Source organism: Myripristis murdjan, chromosome 19, assembly GCF_902150065.1.
Source record: "Myripristis murdjan chromosome 19, fMyrMur1.1, whole genome shotgun sequence".
Taxonomy (NCBI): domain Eukaryota; kingdom Metazoa; phylum Chordata; class Actinopteri; order Holocentriformes; family Holocentridae; genus Myripristis; species Myripristis murdjan.
Genome location: NC_043998.1, coordinates 8628239 through 8647653, shown reverse-complemented (window position 1 = coordinate 8647653; position 19415 = coordinate 8628239). Strand labels below are relative to the sequence as shown.

Below are 19415 nucleotides of genomic sequence, written 5' to 3'. Positions count from 1 at the left end.
GAGAGACAGAGGGAGAGAGAGAGAGAGAGACTGAATGCTTTGGCATAGGTCTTGGTGGCAGTGTTACTTAGTTGTATCAGCAGCTTATATAGGTTCACAGTGCATGACACAAAAACATGTGAAATGTCTTTTTAAATACAACATAGGGATGTAGAGATAAGCACCACTTTTTAGACCTCAAAAAAGGCAAAAAATGACCACAAAATGACTCCACCATGAATTACACAAAGCAGACCACAACACGTCATGCAGGGAAGTCTTTCAGAGCTAAACAATCACACCCTAGATGGAAAAGACCGACATTTGTGTCATTATTTAGCTCAAATATTCACTTTAGTCTTTGATGGTAAAACAGTTTATCCTAATGCGCACCAAAGCCTCAGGCATCCACACTCTGCTCGACAAGAACTGACACAGTGACATAGAACTTGGACAGTTGTCCTGTTACATGTACATTCACAATGAACTCCGTTATGTGTATATCCGTTTTTACCCTGTAACACTTCTCCAAAACAACTAAACAACTGAAGTCCATGGGAACCACTTAGAGTTCTAAAAATTGCAAAAAAAAAAAAAAAAAAAGACAAGATAATTGCATAATCCGAGTCTGCTGAAGCCTAATGACTGCATCCTGAGTGGAGAAGACCTATATTTATAGTTAAATTTCTTTATTATATTTACATCATAATTTAGTGCAAATACAGCCACACATAACAGTCCATGCATTACATGCTCCAAAGCCTCATGCATCCATATTTTGCTCAATATGAACTTGTGAGAGTTTATATGGTCCAAGAAAAGCACGCAAAATAGCGTTGCTACTGTAGGGATCAAAGCTGCAACAGCTTGGTAGCAGACTCAACTCTTTCAGTGCATGTGCCTATAGTCTAAATGTAGCATAGCAGTGTAAACATGGAAAAACATATTTGTGAGTTCACACGTTGCAAGAGAACCCTCACTAGTGTTTATCGAGCAGAATGTGGAGGTGTAAGGTTTGAGTGTTAGCGCGAAACACCAGAGGCTCCAGTGAGGGCTTGCACAAATGATGGTGCAGATATGGAAGTTTTCCTGCAATCATTGGCTTCGGAAGACTTGGATCATGCTGCATAAGGTGTATGGAGTATTGTTTTTGTCTTTGTTGTCATTTTTGCTCTTTTTTGAAAATCTTGAAAACTGGTACCCAATGACTTCAATTGTTCTGGAGATGGCTGCTACAGTGTAGCACCAGCTTGCCTCTTGTGTATGGACAAAGAAACTTAACCTGTGTTTCAGCTAGCACAGGGTTAAGTAGGTGATGCCAAAATCTTCATAATTTCATCATTTTCAGCTGCTCCTAGGACAAACAATGGTGGTTTCAGCTGTTGAGAGTAGTGAGCTCGAGAGGCATTGCTGACATTAACTGTCTTGTGTGTGATAGTAAGATTGACAGCTTGAAGCAACTGTCACTTGTCAATCATTGTCAAGCAGTATACCTCATCTCCTCAGTTTTACTATGTCTAAAATTTCTATCTCTGAGCTTGTCTTCAAAAATGCCACACTAGAAGTCAATTGTCAAATTACGATGTATTTTAATAAGCAAATGTGGGACCCTTGGCTGTTGTTAATCACAAGTTCTAGCCTTTATTTTGGATGGAACCGGTTGTTCAAATTAATGTCATCAGCAACAACAAATATGAGCAGCAGTCCACGGAATTGCAAGACAATTAGGAAAGTGAGCACTGGTAAGGATTCAAGAAGCTCCCAGATAATGAGACATCTACTAAAAAACAGAAGAGATTATGAAAGCCATAAGGAAGAAGCAGGTTCTGCCAAGCTGTAAGCGCTGTGTAGTTTTTGCCCAATGTTAATCTGGCAGAAGTGCTGTGATTGGCTCACCACAGATGGTTAAGTTTAGGCATTGGATTAGGGATAGTTAAGTTTAGGAAATGTAATGCAGGTAAGGTTAGGATATGGCTCTCGGAGCAACTTCTGTGTCTCCCCGGAAATACAGGTGGGAAATTAAAACAAAAAAGAAAATGCAGTGCAGCTGTTTTTCCATATATCTTGGTTTTGTCACATGGTGCCAGTTTCATTTGCTTTGCTTTTGGCAATACTAGCTGGCAGTATGGTTAGTGAGACTGCTAAAACATCACCCCCAACCAATGGCAAATGTTCAAATCTTGATTAAGATATTTTACTTTGCCGCTAATGCACTCCTCTATCAAAGTCAAGCCTTTCAGTCTCATTGACACTCTCCTCCCATTTTAAGTTGGCAGACATGGCATGTTGCTATAATTTTTTTTCTCCCCCAGCTTTGGGACTATTGTAATAAATCTGTTTGAGTATGAAGGAGGAAATAGCAAGATATAGAGATGCAGGAATGGAGCAGAGGCAGAGCAGCCAGTTTAATGTATAGCAGCGTGCAAATAGCCAAAGGCAACTCTAAGAAAAAAAAATCCACTTAATGGGATAGATATCAGGAATCCATTTGCCATAAGGTGACCTCATTCCTGTCCGCAACTAAGCCGAGCCTTGGGCAAGCCGCAGTGCAAAATTATATATGAGCGAGGCCGTATGGCAAGATATCTAAGTCCATACCTGATCCCATGGGCCAAATGTTAAGACAAGATTCACTTCAGTCTCAATGGGTGAAAACCAATCCTTATTATTACATGTACCTTATCCATTGTAGTATTCCAATACTGTTTATTCTTTAGCACATTGCATTTTATGAAACATGATGGCTTTGGAATTTGGAGATGCATCTACTCATTGACTCATCATCATTGACTCCTTTCAGTTGTTCACATGATGACTACAATGTATGTTTTCCTTAGCTACTAAGGTAAAATAAGCTTTCCTTAGTTACCTTATGTCTGCAAATACAATGACTAAAAATATATAGCATGAGAGGGAACAATCTTACATCTACACATTATTTTGAGGCAATCAATTCGCTTCCCAGCATGTCAACAACTAGAATGACCCTCTCTGTTTTGAGTACTGTGTTTAAGTCCCTGTGCTTCATCCTCTGCAGAAAGCTCATCCACTGATGTGTTTATATCATCATTAATCCAAACTGAGAGGCTGGTGACACCCAGTTCAATAACTACTAGGATGAATTCCTCAGGAAGAGCTGAAATAAAATGCCAAGTCATTTATAAATCAATGAACAAGTGGCTCTGAGAGATGTAACACAATGGTGAGAAAGAGGTGAGACTCACACAGATCATCGTGGAGCCCAGCAGAGAAGACTGCAATCTAATTTTAAGTGGAAAATATTTAACTTTCCAGCCAGCACCGTTTTTAGGGAGCTTTGTAGATGTTGGGTTTTGCCATTGAGATCCAGCATAATTTTGTTTATTGGGGTGTAACTCTGAACAAGCATATTCTCTGCCTTGTTTGAGTTGCCACCCTTTGCCCTAGCAGTAAATTGTTCTTCAGTCACATGGCCCAATTGAATTCCCTAACATGGCTGTCATTAGAAAATGCCATTATTTATCAGGTTTAATTTTTAAAGTTTGTCAGATTTGTGAAACTAATACGCAATAGTAGTTAAGGCTTTTTATGAGCTAAAGACAAACTGCTGCAGATTTCAGATATTCCTGTGTATTTATTCTTGCAACATTAACAATGCTAATTTACAACCTGTATGGTGATTTATCCATGTTTCTCCAAATATTAATAATCCTACCCAATCTACAGAGTTGATCCTACAGTTCCACGCAACAGGGTCAAGAGAAAATATAGCACATTCACATCACTAATCCACTATGAATAAGGTGCAAGATGAAATGATCTGTTTTGTATTGGCAAATGTGACATCAGGAATGATAATGGTGATCACAGCAAACAGCACTTGATTATTGAAGTGTGTTCTTTCAATTTGGGTGATCAGGGTCTAGTTTGGATTAGGTGTACTGGGGGAGGTGGTGTAATATAATCACTACTGGAGTGTACTTGTAATTTTTGTGCACATCTGCCATGTCAGCCACTTTTTATGGACTGTAGATGCCTATGACAGTAAAAATGTTGGCCTTTTACCTGCTGTAAAATGCCAAATAAATAAGAGCCTCGGGTTAAACCAGCCTCATCTGATCTGACATCCCTGAGATTGTTGTCATCCCTGTTCCTGCCAAAGCCAGTTTTCTATGACAAACAATTGAGATGTCAAGATCAGAAACCAAAGTTTCAGCTCTGGTCCAGCTGGGAGCTTTCTGTGCTCTGTGTGCTTGTACTTTTGACATTGACAATCCATTAACCCATTTCATCAGCCAGTGAATTGCATACACACAGCTTCAAAAGGCTGTGAGACACAGCAACAACAATGCAACCCTGTTGATTCGATGCACACTTATCCATGAATGTGACAGGTGCCAACTGTCCCCTGTGGATGTCTCTTAAGGTTACAGCACTTTGAGACAGAAAAGCTTTTTTTTAGGAAACTGATGTCACTCTGCTGGAGTGCCCTGTCAAAGTGTTGATATTCAACTGTGTACCAACTTTGTGTCGGCTGAATTTCACAACTGAGGCCATGTAGTTACTTGATATCAGTACATCCAATCGACTACCAGTGGACTTGGGTTGATACTGAGCTTTATTTTTTATATTTTTGCACCACAAATATTTCTCAATATATTCCTGGGCGTATGGCTTTGATTGCCTGTCTTTTTTGTCTTTCCCTCTTGAAGTTCAGTTGTAAGTGAAGCTCGTTTTGAGTTTGGGCTCAGATGGCTTTGATTGCTGGTGGGCAGCGCTTCTCATCTGGGAGCATTGGCAACACCTGTGTGCAAGTTTTGAAAAGGCTGGTTTTCCTGAGCCTCAAGTTCATTTTGCTCTGTGTGTTGTGGCTGAATCACCACTATTTTCACGATTTGTGTTAAGGCTGTTTTGCAAAGTGTGTTTGTTTGCAGTCCCCCTTTCCTTTGTTTACTCCCTGCTTTGATTTGCCTTTGTCCTGTCAATGCCCCGAACACCTCATCCCAAATTTGTCAGGTTTTATCAAATTGTGTTTTTTTTTTTAGTGCACATTTAGACATAATGAAACACAAAGATGATTCACTCAGACTAATGAAACGCTTTCATGTGGGGAAACAGCTCCTTAAGGCAGGACAAGGCAATTGTCCTTTCTGTAATGTCCTTCTGTGTATTTTGGAAACACATTAGAATTTACCATAGCACTATTTGTAACCTGATACAAGAGCATGTCTCAGGTAATGAGTGAAGTGTCAGTGCAGTGATACATGCAACTGAACTTGTGTTAACTGTATTTTGTTGTTCAGTTAATCAGCTGCTGATTGTTGGAGTAAGAAAAATGCAGCACATCCCAAAGCTCCCATGATAGTGTAATGAGTTTTTTATTCATTTATTTATTTATTTAGTGAGCCATCACCATCTGAAATGAAAACCTTGGAAAAATGCTGCATCAGAATTGGACACAACTAGTTGCTAAAGCCATCTGTGGACAGATCTTGAAGCAGGCAGTGTAAAGCCTGTGTGAGTGGCTGTGGTGTAACAGAAAATGAACCAAGTTTGGCACGAAGTCCTGAAAAAAGAGACAGGAAAGCCTAAAGAGCTTAACTTGTTTTGCACCTGAATTTGTACCCACACTCCAAAATGCATATCGGTGATAGCCAACATAGTTGGGGAAAATCATCTGTATCAGCCTTTTAAATAAAAAAAAAAAAAAAAAAGCGTTTTCCTGAGTTACAGTCTGTGTTGACATACCTCTTTGACACCACACAAGATGCCATAACTGGTTGGCAAATATCATTTCTAGTACTGCAGTGTACAAAAGTTTCAGTCATAGGATTGTTGGAAATTGTTTAGGCAGGTCTGATTGCTGTGCAGATGGGATTATTGTACTGAAAGAACATGCTGTATTGTGCCATTGTTGCAAAAAAAAAAAAAAAAATCCAGGTAGAGGAAAAAAACATTTATCCCTTTTTAAAATAAGCGAGATAAGTGCATAAGTCACTTTTGGCAGCAAGATGGTGTGAAGCAGGACATGTTTTGCAATTAGTTCACATTGCATTTGAGGCATTCAGCCGGTGTTCTGACCCCGAAGCAACTCAAGCGATTAAAGCTCAAATTCTTCTCAGTTGATTATGGAAGATAAGAGCGACTCCAGTGCTGAATGGAGTGAGAGGGTCTTTCCACCAAAATTTGGTGATGGAAGGGAGAGTGAAGTTACTTGTAGCACTACAATGGGAGTGCATGGGCCTGGTGATAGGTGGGCAGAGCTTCCTTTGTTGCCTTGCACACTATTACCAGGGTTTTCAGTGTGGTACAAGGAACCACATGGAGTCAGCGGAGGGACCCAGCAACCATGTGCTCTTTCTACATGTGTTTGTGTGTTTAAACTTGTGTTTTCTATTAGGTCAAAGTAGCCTGACATTACAATGTGAAAATAACTTGTTCCAACAGTCAAATATCAATCTAACTTCTTATGTGTTGGCTTCAGAACATTGCACATTCATCAAATCTTCACTTCATCCTTTTAAAAGCAACACTTCTGTGTTTTGACTCCTAATAGCTGCGGATTTTGTGCTCTAGGTTGTTTTGGAGCAATCATTAAGAGAAAGTCTCTGCAAATTAGATGAGAGGTCTGACCATATTGCAGTAGTCGGGAGGAAGCAGAAAACGGTTTGTTTAAAACCATCTCTGCCTAAATTGTTTTCACCTGTGCCGCTTCTGTTTTCAAATGAGAATAATGTCTTTTCCCCGTATTTCCGTCTATTAGTCTTCGAATTGCAACTTGATGTCAAGTGCCTCGGTTGCGCAAATAAAATCAGTGTCAAAGATGAAATGATGAAATTCACACTAGTGGAAGCTGGCAAATGCAACTTCTGCTTGTGTGGAATTACATTTAACTACTAGGCCTTACATGCTCATGCTGTCTTCTTTAAGGATGCACACACCATCTTTTAGCAATACTGCTGACGTGTCACTTTTGATTTGAACTTATTTCATTTTTATCTGTATTCTACAGGAAAGATTAAAAGTACCTTAACAGATGTAGCAATTAACTGGCCTGACTTGGTTAAAAACAGTTTTGCAGCAGGTTCCTGTTCTGCAGCACATAAAGACAAAGTTACATCACAATATTCTATTATTTCTAAATATTACTGCTCCTTGTTCGTCAATATCTTGAACTCTTCAACAGCACCTTGATTATGTTCTTCAGGAACCAGAAGTGCAACAAGATTTGAGGCAAAAGATAAGGATACAGATGACATGGTTCTAATTATCACTTATCAAATTCATTCCCCATATAATTTAAGAATTAATGATTCCACTTGTGGCTTCCCAGCATGCAGTGCTATTTTCAGCCATGTCATGCCACAGCCTGACTCCTCCTTCATTAACTCAACTCAACTCAACTCAACTTTATTTATAAAGCCCTTTAAAACAACCACAGCTGCAACAAAGTGCTGTACAAAAATAGGCAATAACAGGAAAATAAATAGAGAATAAAACAATTAAAAGTAAATTAAAACAAACACAAACAAATAAAAACAATAAATAAAACAAACCATAAAACATTGAAACAACACTAAAACAATTAAAAGTAAATTAAAACAAACACAAACACATAAAAACAATAATTAAAACAAACAAACCATAAAATACTAAAACAGAAGCGGAGTCTCATGTGGGGTTGAAAGCCAAGGAATAAAAATGGGTTTTAAGACGAGTTTTAAAAATGGACAGTGTGGAGGCCTGTCTGATGTGGAGGGGTAGCTCGTTCCACAGTTTCGGACCGGCAATTGAAAAAGCTCTGTCCCCTCTGAGCTTCCGTTTTGACCTCGGCACCTCCAGGAGCAGCAGGTCAGCTGACCTGAGGCACCGAGCAGGAGCGTAGGGGTGAAGAAGCTCAGAGAGGTAAGGAGGGGCCAGACCATTTAGGGATTTAAAAACAAATAAAAGAATCTTAAAATGAACCCTAAAGTGCACAGGCAGCCAGTGGAGGAAGGCCAGGATGGGGGTTATATGCTCCCTCTTTCGTACTCCAGTTAGAAGGCGTGCGGCTGCATTTTGCACCAACTGGAGACGTGCGAGGGAGGACTGGCTGACTCCAAAATAAAGTGCATTGCAGTAATCCAGCCGAGATGTAACGAAGGCATGGATCACTGTTTCAAAGTGCTGATGTGCTAAGAAAGGTTTGACTTTTGCCAGCTGTCGAATGTGGAAAAAGCTGGACTTTACTACTGAGCTGATTTGCCGATCCAATTTAAAATCACTGTCCATTTTAAAACCCAAGTTTGAGACTGTTTGCTTTAAAAAATCTGCCAAAGGGCCCAAGTCAACAGGGGGGGCTTCACAAAGGCCACTGGGACCAAACACCATCACTTCTGTTTTTTTCTCATTAAAATTTAAGAAGTTTAGGGCCATCCAGGCTTTGATGTCTTCAAGACATGCCAGAAGTGGTGTGAGTGAGAGGGCATTTTTCTTTTTGAGTGGCACATATATCTGACTGTCGTCAGCATAAAAGTGAAAAGAGATGCCATGCCTTCTCAGGATGGATCCTAGGGGTAGTAAGTACAAGGAGAAAAGCACAGGCCCTAAAATCGACCCCTGTGGCACCCCATATGGCAGAGGAGCAGAGCTGGATTCTGAGTCACCAAGGCTCACACTCATACTTCTGTCGGCCAGATAGGACTTGAACCACTCCAATGCAGTACCGCAGATGCCCACTAGGCGGTGTAACCGAGCCACTAGAGTGTTGTGGTCCACGGTGTCAAAGGCTGCTGTTAAGTCCAATAAAACCAGAACTACATGGTCACCGGAGTCATTTGCTAAGAGGATGTCATTAAACACTTTTAGTAAGGCTGACTCGGTGCTATGCAGATTTTTAAAGCCAGATTGAAAGACCTCCAGGACATCATGTTCATCTAGATATGACTTGAGTTGAGCATGGACAACTTTTTCTAAGATTTTAGAAATAAAAGGTAGCTTGGAGATGGGTCTGAAATTGGCCAGCACACTGCCATCAAGGCCAGGTTTTTTAAGTAGGGGCTGGACCACTGCATGTTTAAAACTCAGGGGAACAACACCAGAGGCCAGACTACTGTTGATGATGGCCAGAACCGACTGCCCTATACTGGGAAAAACTTTTTTCAGGAAACCAGGAGGGACCACGTCACAGGGAGAGCCTGAAGGCTTAATGTGGCCAATCAGATCTTCTAAAAATGATAAAGACACCGGCTCAAACTCCTCAAAAGCTGCAGAACAAGGAACAGGAACAGAGGGGTCAGATGCAGGAGCTGGGATGAGAGCCCTTGCAGTAGCAACTTTATCAATAAAAAAGTGCAGGAAGCTATTGCAAGTTTCAGGAGATGCCTCCAAGCTGACAGGCTGTGGGGCATTTAGAACAGTGTCAATGGTTTTGAATAAAACTCAGAACCTTTTTAGAGTGCCAACCTGAATACACTGGCTGAATCCTTTTTTTATAGTGTCACTGGTTGTGTTTTGGGGGACTGTCATGATTTTTCGGTGACCACTAGGGCTTAAATGTCGTGTGTAGGAGTATTTTAGCAGATTGTGTGCTGGTCTAATTCTGTATGCTGCAGTGCAGTTTAATAAATGCAACCTTTTGTTGCCATAAATTGTGAATTTCATGTTATTTTTCAACAGTAATGTGATTTCCAACAATCTCAGTTTTGGTCTTGGTTGGTTTGAATACATGAACAAGGTTTGGTTGATATTATTTTAACACTTAATTTGAATGCGCAATACTTAAACAAGACGCCTTATTGTACTTATGATTACTACCTTAAAATAAATAGCATTTGTAGATTCTTGCAGGTGCGGCCTCAAAAGTGTCTGCACAAATAAATGGAAGAAAATATTTACCCATCCAACCTTGCAAACAGCGTAACTGTGCACTGTGCACCAAACCCAGCATGACTCCAATCAGTTCATGCTGACTCTGTTCTGCCCAAGACAGTCGTAGAAAAGGCTCCTTTTGAAATAGCAAACAGCAGACAACCCTTTTTATTCCCCTTTCAGTTGTACATAATTATGTGCGATGCTTTGTTGTGACCAAGAAATATGCCGGTGTGAATTATTAGGAGCAAACATGGTGGAAAACATTATTAACAAAACTTATTAAACTTAAAAGCACAGTACATACTCTGTGTATGTAGGTGCACCTTTCCTGTCTGAGGATCAAAACTCTTCACCCCCTTCTTTAATATTGCACTGAAGATAAATAAAGGAAACTTTTTACTGTTTGAGTTCAACAATTAGTCATTTTAACTGCCAAACTTAACACTAACATGTATTTATCTCAAATCCATGGAATAAACAAACCACATCAATGCTGACTCATTAAATGTAAGTTTAGTATTGAAAAACCCTTTTATCCAGAAAAAATAATTGTTAGTTGTGGAAAGTTCCAGGTCATTTCCTTTGCCCTACCAGATCCTTTTTCCTTTTCAAAGGGATATTTTCAAGTCACTGCAGTTGAACTGTTGCAGTCAATGTTACCGACTCGTTCACACACTCTGTTTTAGAGTCAGCATGGGTTCGAATCCAGCTGACTGCTCTTTGTTCTGCCTTATCTGTTCAACACAGCCACAACAAGGGCAACTTTGGACTAGTCAGTATCAATAGAATAACTTTGATACCACACTGTACATGTATGAACATTTACCATTTTTTTTTGCCTTCCATGATAAATTAATTTACAACTCCAAGGTTAATTAATGATATCAAAAACAAGCAATAGTTCCATAGCTCATTTCTTGACTTGCATAGAACAACCCTCTTTCCAAAAAATGCCTTACAGGTGCATTTTAAATTGAATCTTTTTTTTTTTTTTTTTTTTTTTATCAACATCAAACCTGTGACAAGAAGCCTTTACTTTGCCGAATGAACTGCAGTGAGCTGTGCGGCTCAGCAGTGAACATTCCAGACCTCAGCATATACTGTGTTTCATAACCAGCGTGGGTTTGAAACAAGCCTACTATTTCTGATTCCTTTGTGCTCCTCCATTTAACAGGAGCACAAGACAAGGTTTTTGTAGCGGAAAAAAAAATGCTGTCATTTGAAATATCTGCCAATGTAAAACAATTCAGGTAATACTGACTGCAGTCTACAGGTAAGAATTTAACTTTAGAGTTTAACTGTTCTAACACTGATAAACTGAAATTAAATTCTAGTGTCAACTGTAAAAATTCAGATTAACTTCAAATTCTGTAGATTGCCCAGAGACATGCCCACCTATAAAATGATAGATACTGTTTTTTTTTGTTTGTTTGTTTTTTTTTGTTTGTTTTTTTTACTGTCTTCCTACTGTCTCAGTAAAGACAGTATACTAAGGAAAGTGCCCTGCCCTATGACTATTTGGAGAAAAATGCTTATTTTGATTTAGAAGGGCTCAATGCAGCACCGTTGGTGATTTCCACAAAATGACCCAAGACCCCTCGTTTCCAGTCATAATTCTTAGGTGCAGGAAGTTCCAGTTATGACATGTTTACTGAAAAACCTCCTCCTTCCAAAAATAAGATGAAATAGATGAGCTGAAAAATAAAAACAGGTTGTAGCTGCACACACCTCTGGAAAGCTCCCCTTAGGAACCCTGTTTTTCTAAGAGTGCACCGTTCTCTTGCCATAATCTCCTCCTGCCACTGTCGTTCCTGTGACATCTTAAGGCTCTCAGTTGACTGCTAGAGCGCCTTTCCTTTACCCTTCCTAAGTCTCTCGAGTTTCAGAGTGACAGGGCAGGGGGGTGGGCTTCATCACCCACCCCCTGCCAAGTCCTCCATTAAAAGCAGCCACTCACGCAGGGGGGAAACTCTCCAGCACTCAGACCTGTATCTGTGGCCTCTGCAGCTCTGAGTTGCAATGATTTCAATCCAGTCAATCTTTGTAGCTCCTGAGGGGTCTTGAGAACTGAGAGTGAGCAAGAGAGAGCTTAGCATGATGATTCTCCAGTGAATAAGAGCTTGCCACTCAAGAGTAATTCAGGTTCAGGTTCTCGCAGCCTGAAGCAACAGATAAATCCTCAGGAGTATTTTGTCTTCTTTGCTCGGCGAAGCCTGACTTTGACCTGCATCTACTGTGTGAGAGCACGGCGCTGCAGCAGAGCATCTTGCGGCCAACAGGAGACGAGCTATTTGAAATTAATTGATGATTCTGTTTACACGCGACTGCTTTAAGCCACATCAGCGAAATCATCTGAGGATGTTTCCTTTTTTGTTTTTTGGATGTGCCCCTCTGTAACAGCAGAATAACTCAATTTTTCCCAACTGAGCGAACTAAAGGGAGTTCAAAACCCAAGAAAAGACGTGTGAAGTTGTGGGTTGCAATTTGGAAATTCAATTAGACACAGCTTTTGCAGCTTCCCCTCTTCAAGCGATATTATTGCAGGTCTTTGATGTCTGCAATGTTATTTGTTGGTGTAATCAAACGGGTCATATCTCCATGAATAGCAGTGCCTTAAGTCAATGTAGTCACTCATCCAGGTCAAATGCAAGATCAGTACATAAAGTAGCACAATTTTTTTTCAAATATTTTTTATGTTTAACGTATTTTGTATTGAATATCGTCAGAAGTAAAGAGAAAACAGTATGACCAGCACCAAATCCCATATGAGTCAAGCAAATAGAAACAAAGAACAAGAAATACATACAATACATACACAAGGAACAGAAAACAAGACCACACAAATAGAAACAGAAATACAATATAATAACAGAACACACAACACAAAGATGAAACCAGGTGGCAAGCACAACAAAGATACCAAGTTGTTATATTTTTTTTCTATCATAAACATAAGCAAGGTCATGACCTCCCAGTGTAAAATGATGCATGTGTTAACACACAAATCAACACTTAATATTCATATTTCTACTCTTAATATCTCTACTCTTATATATTCCTGTTTATTTTTCACGACTATACAGTATTTCCTCCCCACTTTCCTCTCTTATCCTCTTTTTTAACCTTTTTGGTATTAAAGTAGCTTTTCCTGCTAGTATCAATTAAAAATAATACTTTTACAATTAGTGTAAGCAGACGGTGTGCAATGACATTCCTCAAACAAATACATACATAAAATAAATACATAAAAATCCTTGCAGTTGAATCGTAAAACTGTGTTTGAGCTTTACTCTGTAATAGGTTATGATGCCAGGGAGAGACCATATGTGCCACCTGGAGGGCACATTTTAATAAGGGTGGTCATTCATGTTTATAGACTTACACATGATGATGATGATGATGATGATGCACAAGGTGAACTGTATTTAAACCACAGTGGAAAGCATACCTTTCCACAAACCTAGAGTTTTAAAGTCCTTCTTACAGCAAGTTCAAGTAGACTGAAGACAAGGAAAAGCTTCTGATGTGGTTCTATTGAAGGTAAATCACAGAGGTGCCAATAGTAGTTGCACATCTGTGCAGACATCGTCTGTGACCCACAAACATATGGGCCATGACCTACATGGACTACAACTCACATATGAAGCACACCTTATGTAAGGTTGGTCTGCTGGTGAGAGATGGGGAGGGGGAATCATGGTGTAATTAAAAAAAGAAGAGATGCTTGTTCACATGTATTTATGAGGATTGCATTTTCTATATATTGAGAATAGAAATTATACAAATTCCACTCAAACATCATAGAACAAAAATCTAGAAAAGTTATATGATTTTAAATAGCTTACTGATTTGTTGAGCATTAGCAGTATCATGTACATTATGTGCTGTACTTCAGATGGGAATCCAAATGGGCGAATACTCTGCCTGAAGCAGTAGCAGCAAGACAGAGATGAAATAACAGGAATTTGTACGTGCACACACACACACACACACACACACACACACACACACACACACACACACACACGCACACACACACACACACGCACGCGTTTACCCACCTAACTCCCTCACTCACTGTTCTCTGCCAGTCTGACATAATATATGAGCGTTATTAGAAAATGTGGGCTCCGGCACAGTGGCCCGCTGAATAAGTGCAGAAATCCCTCAAATAGATGAGCCTACATGATGGCTCAGCCATGACAGGTTGTGTGGACTGAGCCAAGTGGATATGCAACTGTGAGTGATATAAGTCATGGGTAATCATGGCTTTGAGATGAGAACAGAAAAAAATGGGACACAGGATGTTTTCAGTCAGAGCTGTTTGATGCTATCTAACCACCTTGTGTGCGCACGCATGAACTTCTATATCTTCTTGTTTGCACACTGCCAACTTGCACATAGATAAACACACACCACACCACATACATATTGTAGACATACACTGAGAACCACAGGCATTGTCAGAATCCAGTATCTTGAAGGCTGGCTGTGCCTTAGGCTGTCCTTACATCTCCACATGATATACGGTTCCATAACTACAGGTCCGTGCCTTTAACTGCTAATGCATGGACATATAGAAAGCCAAAATCCCCTGGGGTGAAATGTCTTGGCATTGGTGAAACAGTAAATGGGCAGTTATATTTATAATTGGCTCAGCTGAATATCGCCACATTGCTGGATCCCCACACATCTGACTAGGGGGAACTGCCAGTGTGTCTGCATATGATACAACAATGCTGTACTGTCTCAGCAAAACATGCAGCAATGTGCTGTATGCCATACAACCACCACCACAGCCAATACAGGCCTAAAGTGAGTGAGCCAGCTGTTTTGGCTACATTTTATTGGCCTACAGTGTATTTATAAACACTTCATTTATTTTATATGCCATTGCTATCAGTTCTTGATTAGATATTTTTTCCTCTTTTGCATGATGCTGTTACAGTTTCTTCCTCCTTTATTCAGTTACTGCCAAAAAGGAAGCCATCTGGCTAACCCATTCATCAGCTACCAATTCATACCACTACAGGTAATTAGTGCATAATTAACAAGCCTGCCAAGTGGCTAGTTGACTCTGAGAGTGTCGTTTGATGTGATCAATCATTAGTGAGGGAGTTATTGGATTATTCCTTCTACTGTCTGGTGTTGCAACAGTGTCACAAAATAAGCTCACTTCACTCATCTGTCACACGCAACATGAGACATTCTGAGGTGTTCAATTTCTCACATTTTAGAGAAAACACTGTATAATGAAAAGACCTTAGTACGTAATCACAAAATGTACAGCGTCAATCCAGGAGGTGGATAGAATTGATTAATAACACTTAAGAAATTACTGTATGTAGCACTTTGAGCTCATTTACGTCCCTTTCTCTCTGCAGAGAGATGATGAAATGTGCCGCGCTCTCATCACTCCCTTGATGAAAGCAGCAATACCATATGCCCTTATGATTAAGACATTCATACGCACAGCTTACTTCATACACATTTCTGAAATATGTGTGCAGCCTCAGAGCTTGCAGCTCGCCTATTTTGACTGGAATAAGTTACTTCATAGTTGTATAATGATACTTTTATTATTGATTGCCATTTTGCTGGTTGCTGGTCACTTTCACGAATGTATGATTTTCATGTGAGATGAGTTTTATGTGTATAACACTGCATGCTGTGCCACCTTGAGGCAAATCTCCTCTAATAATGCCCCAAGTTAGTGGAGGAAGCTTTCCTGTTTCATAATACATATCTATATGGAAATCCTGCATCACAATTAGGCTTTCTCCACTTGGAAACAATACTGGAATGACAACTTTGACTTTTATGTTGAAGTTTTCGGCAGCAGTGGAATGACATTAGCATAATATGAAAAAGTGCACTCAGTAATGCTTCCTGTCTTGGGTCTTGCCCATGCAGTTGCAGAATGGGTCAGATAAGTAGTTTGATTTTTTTTTTTTCCCTCTGTTTCTGGCTACTCCCAATATGTTGGACTAAATATTATCTGTAATATTAATGGTATATGATGTGCTGCTGGCAGAAATGTATGTTTGAAAATTAAGTCCATCAAAACTGCATCACAATGAAAACACAGCAAATGAGTATTATTTGTGGCTTTTCATAAATGAGCCAGTTGGATGTCCTTTGGAAAAATATTGCAAGAATCATTCTGTGGTATTTCACATAGCCTACTTAAGCTATTATGCTATTATTTTCAAAAGGCCTGGCCTTTCTATATCTACAAGTTACAGTGGGTCTCAAAGCGTATTATAACACAGAAAAATAATATTGATATTTCTTTTATCAGTATATCACAGGGTTTGCCAGATTTATTCCACCTTTCCTCAAGGGCAGATAGTGCACATCAAAGATGGCTTTAGTTGTAGGGCTGAATCCCAAATATCTCCAGGCATATTTTGTATCCACTTTTGGGAAAATCCTCTTCACATATGCAGTTTCCTTCAAAGTAGTGAGGAGAAATCTCTGCGATGTGAATAGGAGTGGGAATCAGCAGAGGCTGCGCTGTTTCCTTTTGTTATTATTTATAAGACTAAAATTTCTAAAACAACTGTTGATACATTAGAATTCTGACTGATATCTGATACTCCCTTTGTTAATGTCTCGACAGATTATGTCTAAGAACATAAATTTGCCATGTTTAAGTATGAAGAATTGCATTTCAGTGGCATTTCAATGATAAGTCTTCACTATTCTTCTTGCATGCAGTACTGTAGGTGCAAGTCTTGCAATTTGTTTAAGGGAGACTGGTCAAAGGTTTTGAATAGATAGCTACAATTAGATCATTCTGTCTTATTAAAAATAGATCGCCCTGATATGTCAGATCAGTGGAGACCAGTTTCCCATCACTGGAGAGGCTTTTAAGGCTTCCACAGGTGTATGTATATAGCATAATGCATTGTAATACTATCTACATAAAGATTTATGATTATATAATAAGAAGAAATCCCTCATCTTCTCACAGAATCATGGGCGCCCTTGAACTTAAACTATATGAGAGTGTTAGATTGTAAACTACGTCAATACTGTCTACACTGTGTGGTGATAGGTGCCTAACAATGACTGGTGCTTTTTGCAGCAACGTCTTTGAGAAGGTTGATTCATGGTCTGATTTCTGAGAGAGAATATTTAAAGTACAGCTGGACTTTGGATCGTTTGATGGAAAAAATGCAATCCTATCATAGCTGTGGCCAACCTTGGTCTTTCATGATGAACTCACTACAGTAACGAGGTGGCCATGGACAAATTATTGCAGCAAATCCCAAGTGTATTTAAACACAACTGGCAAAGGTAGAGTAACTACTGTCCCTCATCCCCAACAAAGACTGAGGGAAATTAATGTTCAAAAATACTTCTCAGTTGAAATGTGTGGGCATATTTGAGTGGTCTATTTGTTTCAATATTTCTGACCTTGATAACAGTCTCATGACTAATAATTGTGCAATACAATGTCCACTAAAAAAACTAAAGCAAATTTTACCCACCAAATTATTTTTTTTTGCGTCCAATACCACCACAACTTATATAGCACCTTTTAAAAATAAAGTGCTTTACAGAAGCATGATTCAGGTCTTAGTAAGTTTTAATTTAAGGATAACCAGCCAATTCAATTAGATTTCACACTGCTATTAACAATACACCATACATCATCAGACTTGAAAGGATATAAGCAGGATCCATGTTTCCATCTGTCACAACTCCGCTATCTGAAAAGAGTGTTCAAGGGTTTCAAATAACACATTAAAAATCCAGAAGAAAATTGACCTTTGACTTTCACACGTTGATCCAGGATAGCGTAAAGCTGAATTATGGTAAAAACTCTTCCCCCGCAACTATTGTACGAATGGGCTCATTTAAATTCTGAAATGTAACCTTGGAGTAACTGCATGCAGTCACATGGAAAATTTTGTATTAACATAATCATAATAATTATCCATGGAATGTACAAGCATGCATAAAATGATCAGACATAACACTCTGTAATTCAGACTACCATCGAAAAGAACATGAGCACAATCCCCACGACAGTTACATTAAATGGTAAAGAAATTACATAGATGAAGGTTTCATGATATTTAATTAGATATACAGTAGAAAGAGACAGAGTAGGTAGAGTTGAGGCTGTGACATGCAGCAAAAGTCATGAGCCAGATTTAATCCCATGATTTTACAAGCACAGCCTGTGCAGGAGCATTACATAATCACATCAGGCTCTGGAATAGGACTGGCAACCAAGGCCCCATACGGTCACTTAAGTTCAGAAGAGCCAGAGCCAATCTCATTAGCATAAAAGACAACAGCAGAAGAGTGAAAAACTCTGGCTGAATTATGAAAATTAAGTTTGCACATGGAAAAAAATAGTAGGATGTATGCCCAGACAAACATCCAGATTTTTTTTTTTTTTTTTTTTTTTTTTTTCAAGATCTTCAGGTTAGACTTTTGCATTTGGTGCCACCGCTAAATTGCTCCATTCCCAAAAGTTCAGTTTCTAATAATAATAACAATAGTATAATAATAAGCTTTATTTTTATAGCACTGCTTGTATAGAAGGTTTAGCTCAAAGTGCTTTACAGTAAAATAAAGACACAAAATTGAAACAAGTGCAAACACCGGGCAATAAAATCAAACATTCAAATGAAAAATAAACAGTAAAAGAGGTAGAAAATAGCAAGAACAGGTAAGAACAATAAAATATGGAAAATATAAGAAGATAAGTGAAAAGTGACAGGTAAAAGCGATGTTGAATAAATGTTTTTGTTGTTGTTGTTGTTGTTGTTGTTGTTGTTGTTGTTTTATATATTCACAGACCTTGCCTCTCATCACCATGGGAAGAGAATTCCATAGTTTTGGTGCCCTGATTAAATAAATAAAAAGGCTGCCTGTTTTCTTATTTGTGTGATTAATTTGCATTTAAAAGCCAACAGCACAAGATTTAAGAGCCTGTGAAGGATTATAGAAATTAAGAGCGGTAACTCTGGAAATCTTAAACTATCTTTAGCTACCAGCGGGGACATAAATTAGGTGAAATTAGCTGCGTTGGGTAGCCTTTATGAAGTAGGTGTGAGGGGAGAAAAGCAATGTAGACCAATTTCATAGCTGCCATTTTGACATGAAACAGCAGGGCAAATGCAGGTCTAACTAATGACATTGATTATGATTCTGTTCCATTGAGCAGAAAAAGGGAAAAGGAACAGGAAAAGGGTCTATTGATCACCACCTCTAAATTGCCCATAATGCATCATTTTTTGCATCATTTTTGTATCAAGACCTCACTGTTTGCTGTGTTCAACCCCTGATGAAAAAAGCTTTACTCGCAATCCTTCAATGCAAACTCAAATTCCAGAAATGCCAGCCTCACTGATCTGACAAAAACAAATTTGTGGCATAATTTTACAATTTTACACCAGCAAAATGCTATCAAAAGTTCAGTTTTAAAAGGCTCACACTCCCAAACACACAATGGTTGGCCAAAATCTTGCCGCAAAGACCACTTCCACAAAACCCTCTCATGCGCGGCCGTGCAGCGTATGTGCACAAGCGCGTGTGGCGGCTCGGACCGGTGCGTGCCTGGAGACGTAAAAGGAATAGCTGGC

The 19415-nt window shown here is 39.2% G+C and overlaps 1 protein-coding gene across 1 annotated transcript in view; it reads left to right on the top strand.

The window, feature by feature from the left end:
- gfra1b (gdnf family receptor alpha 1b) overlaps positions 1 to 19415 on the top strand; it is a 42302-nt gene that overhangs the window by 2246 nt on the left and 20641 nt on the right. The gene's annotated exons all lie outside the window — the stretch shown is intronic.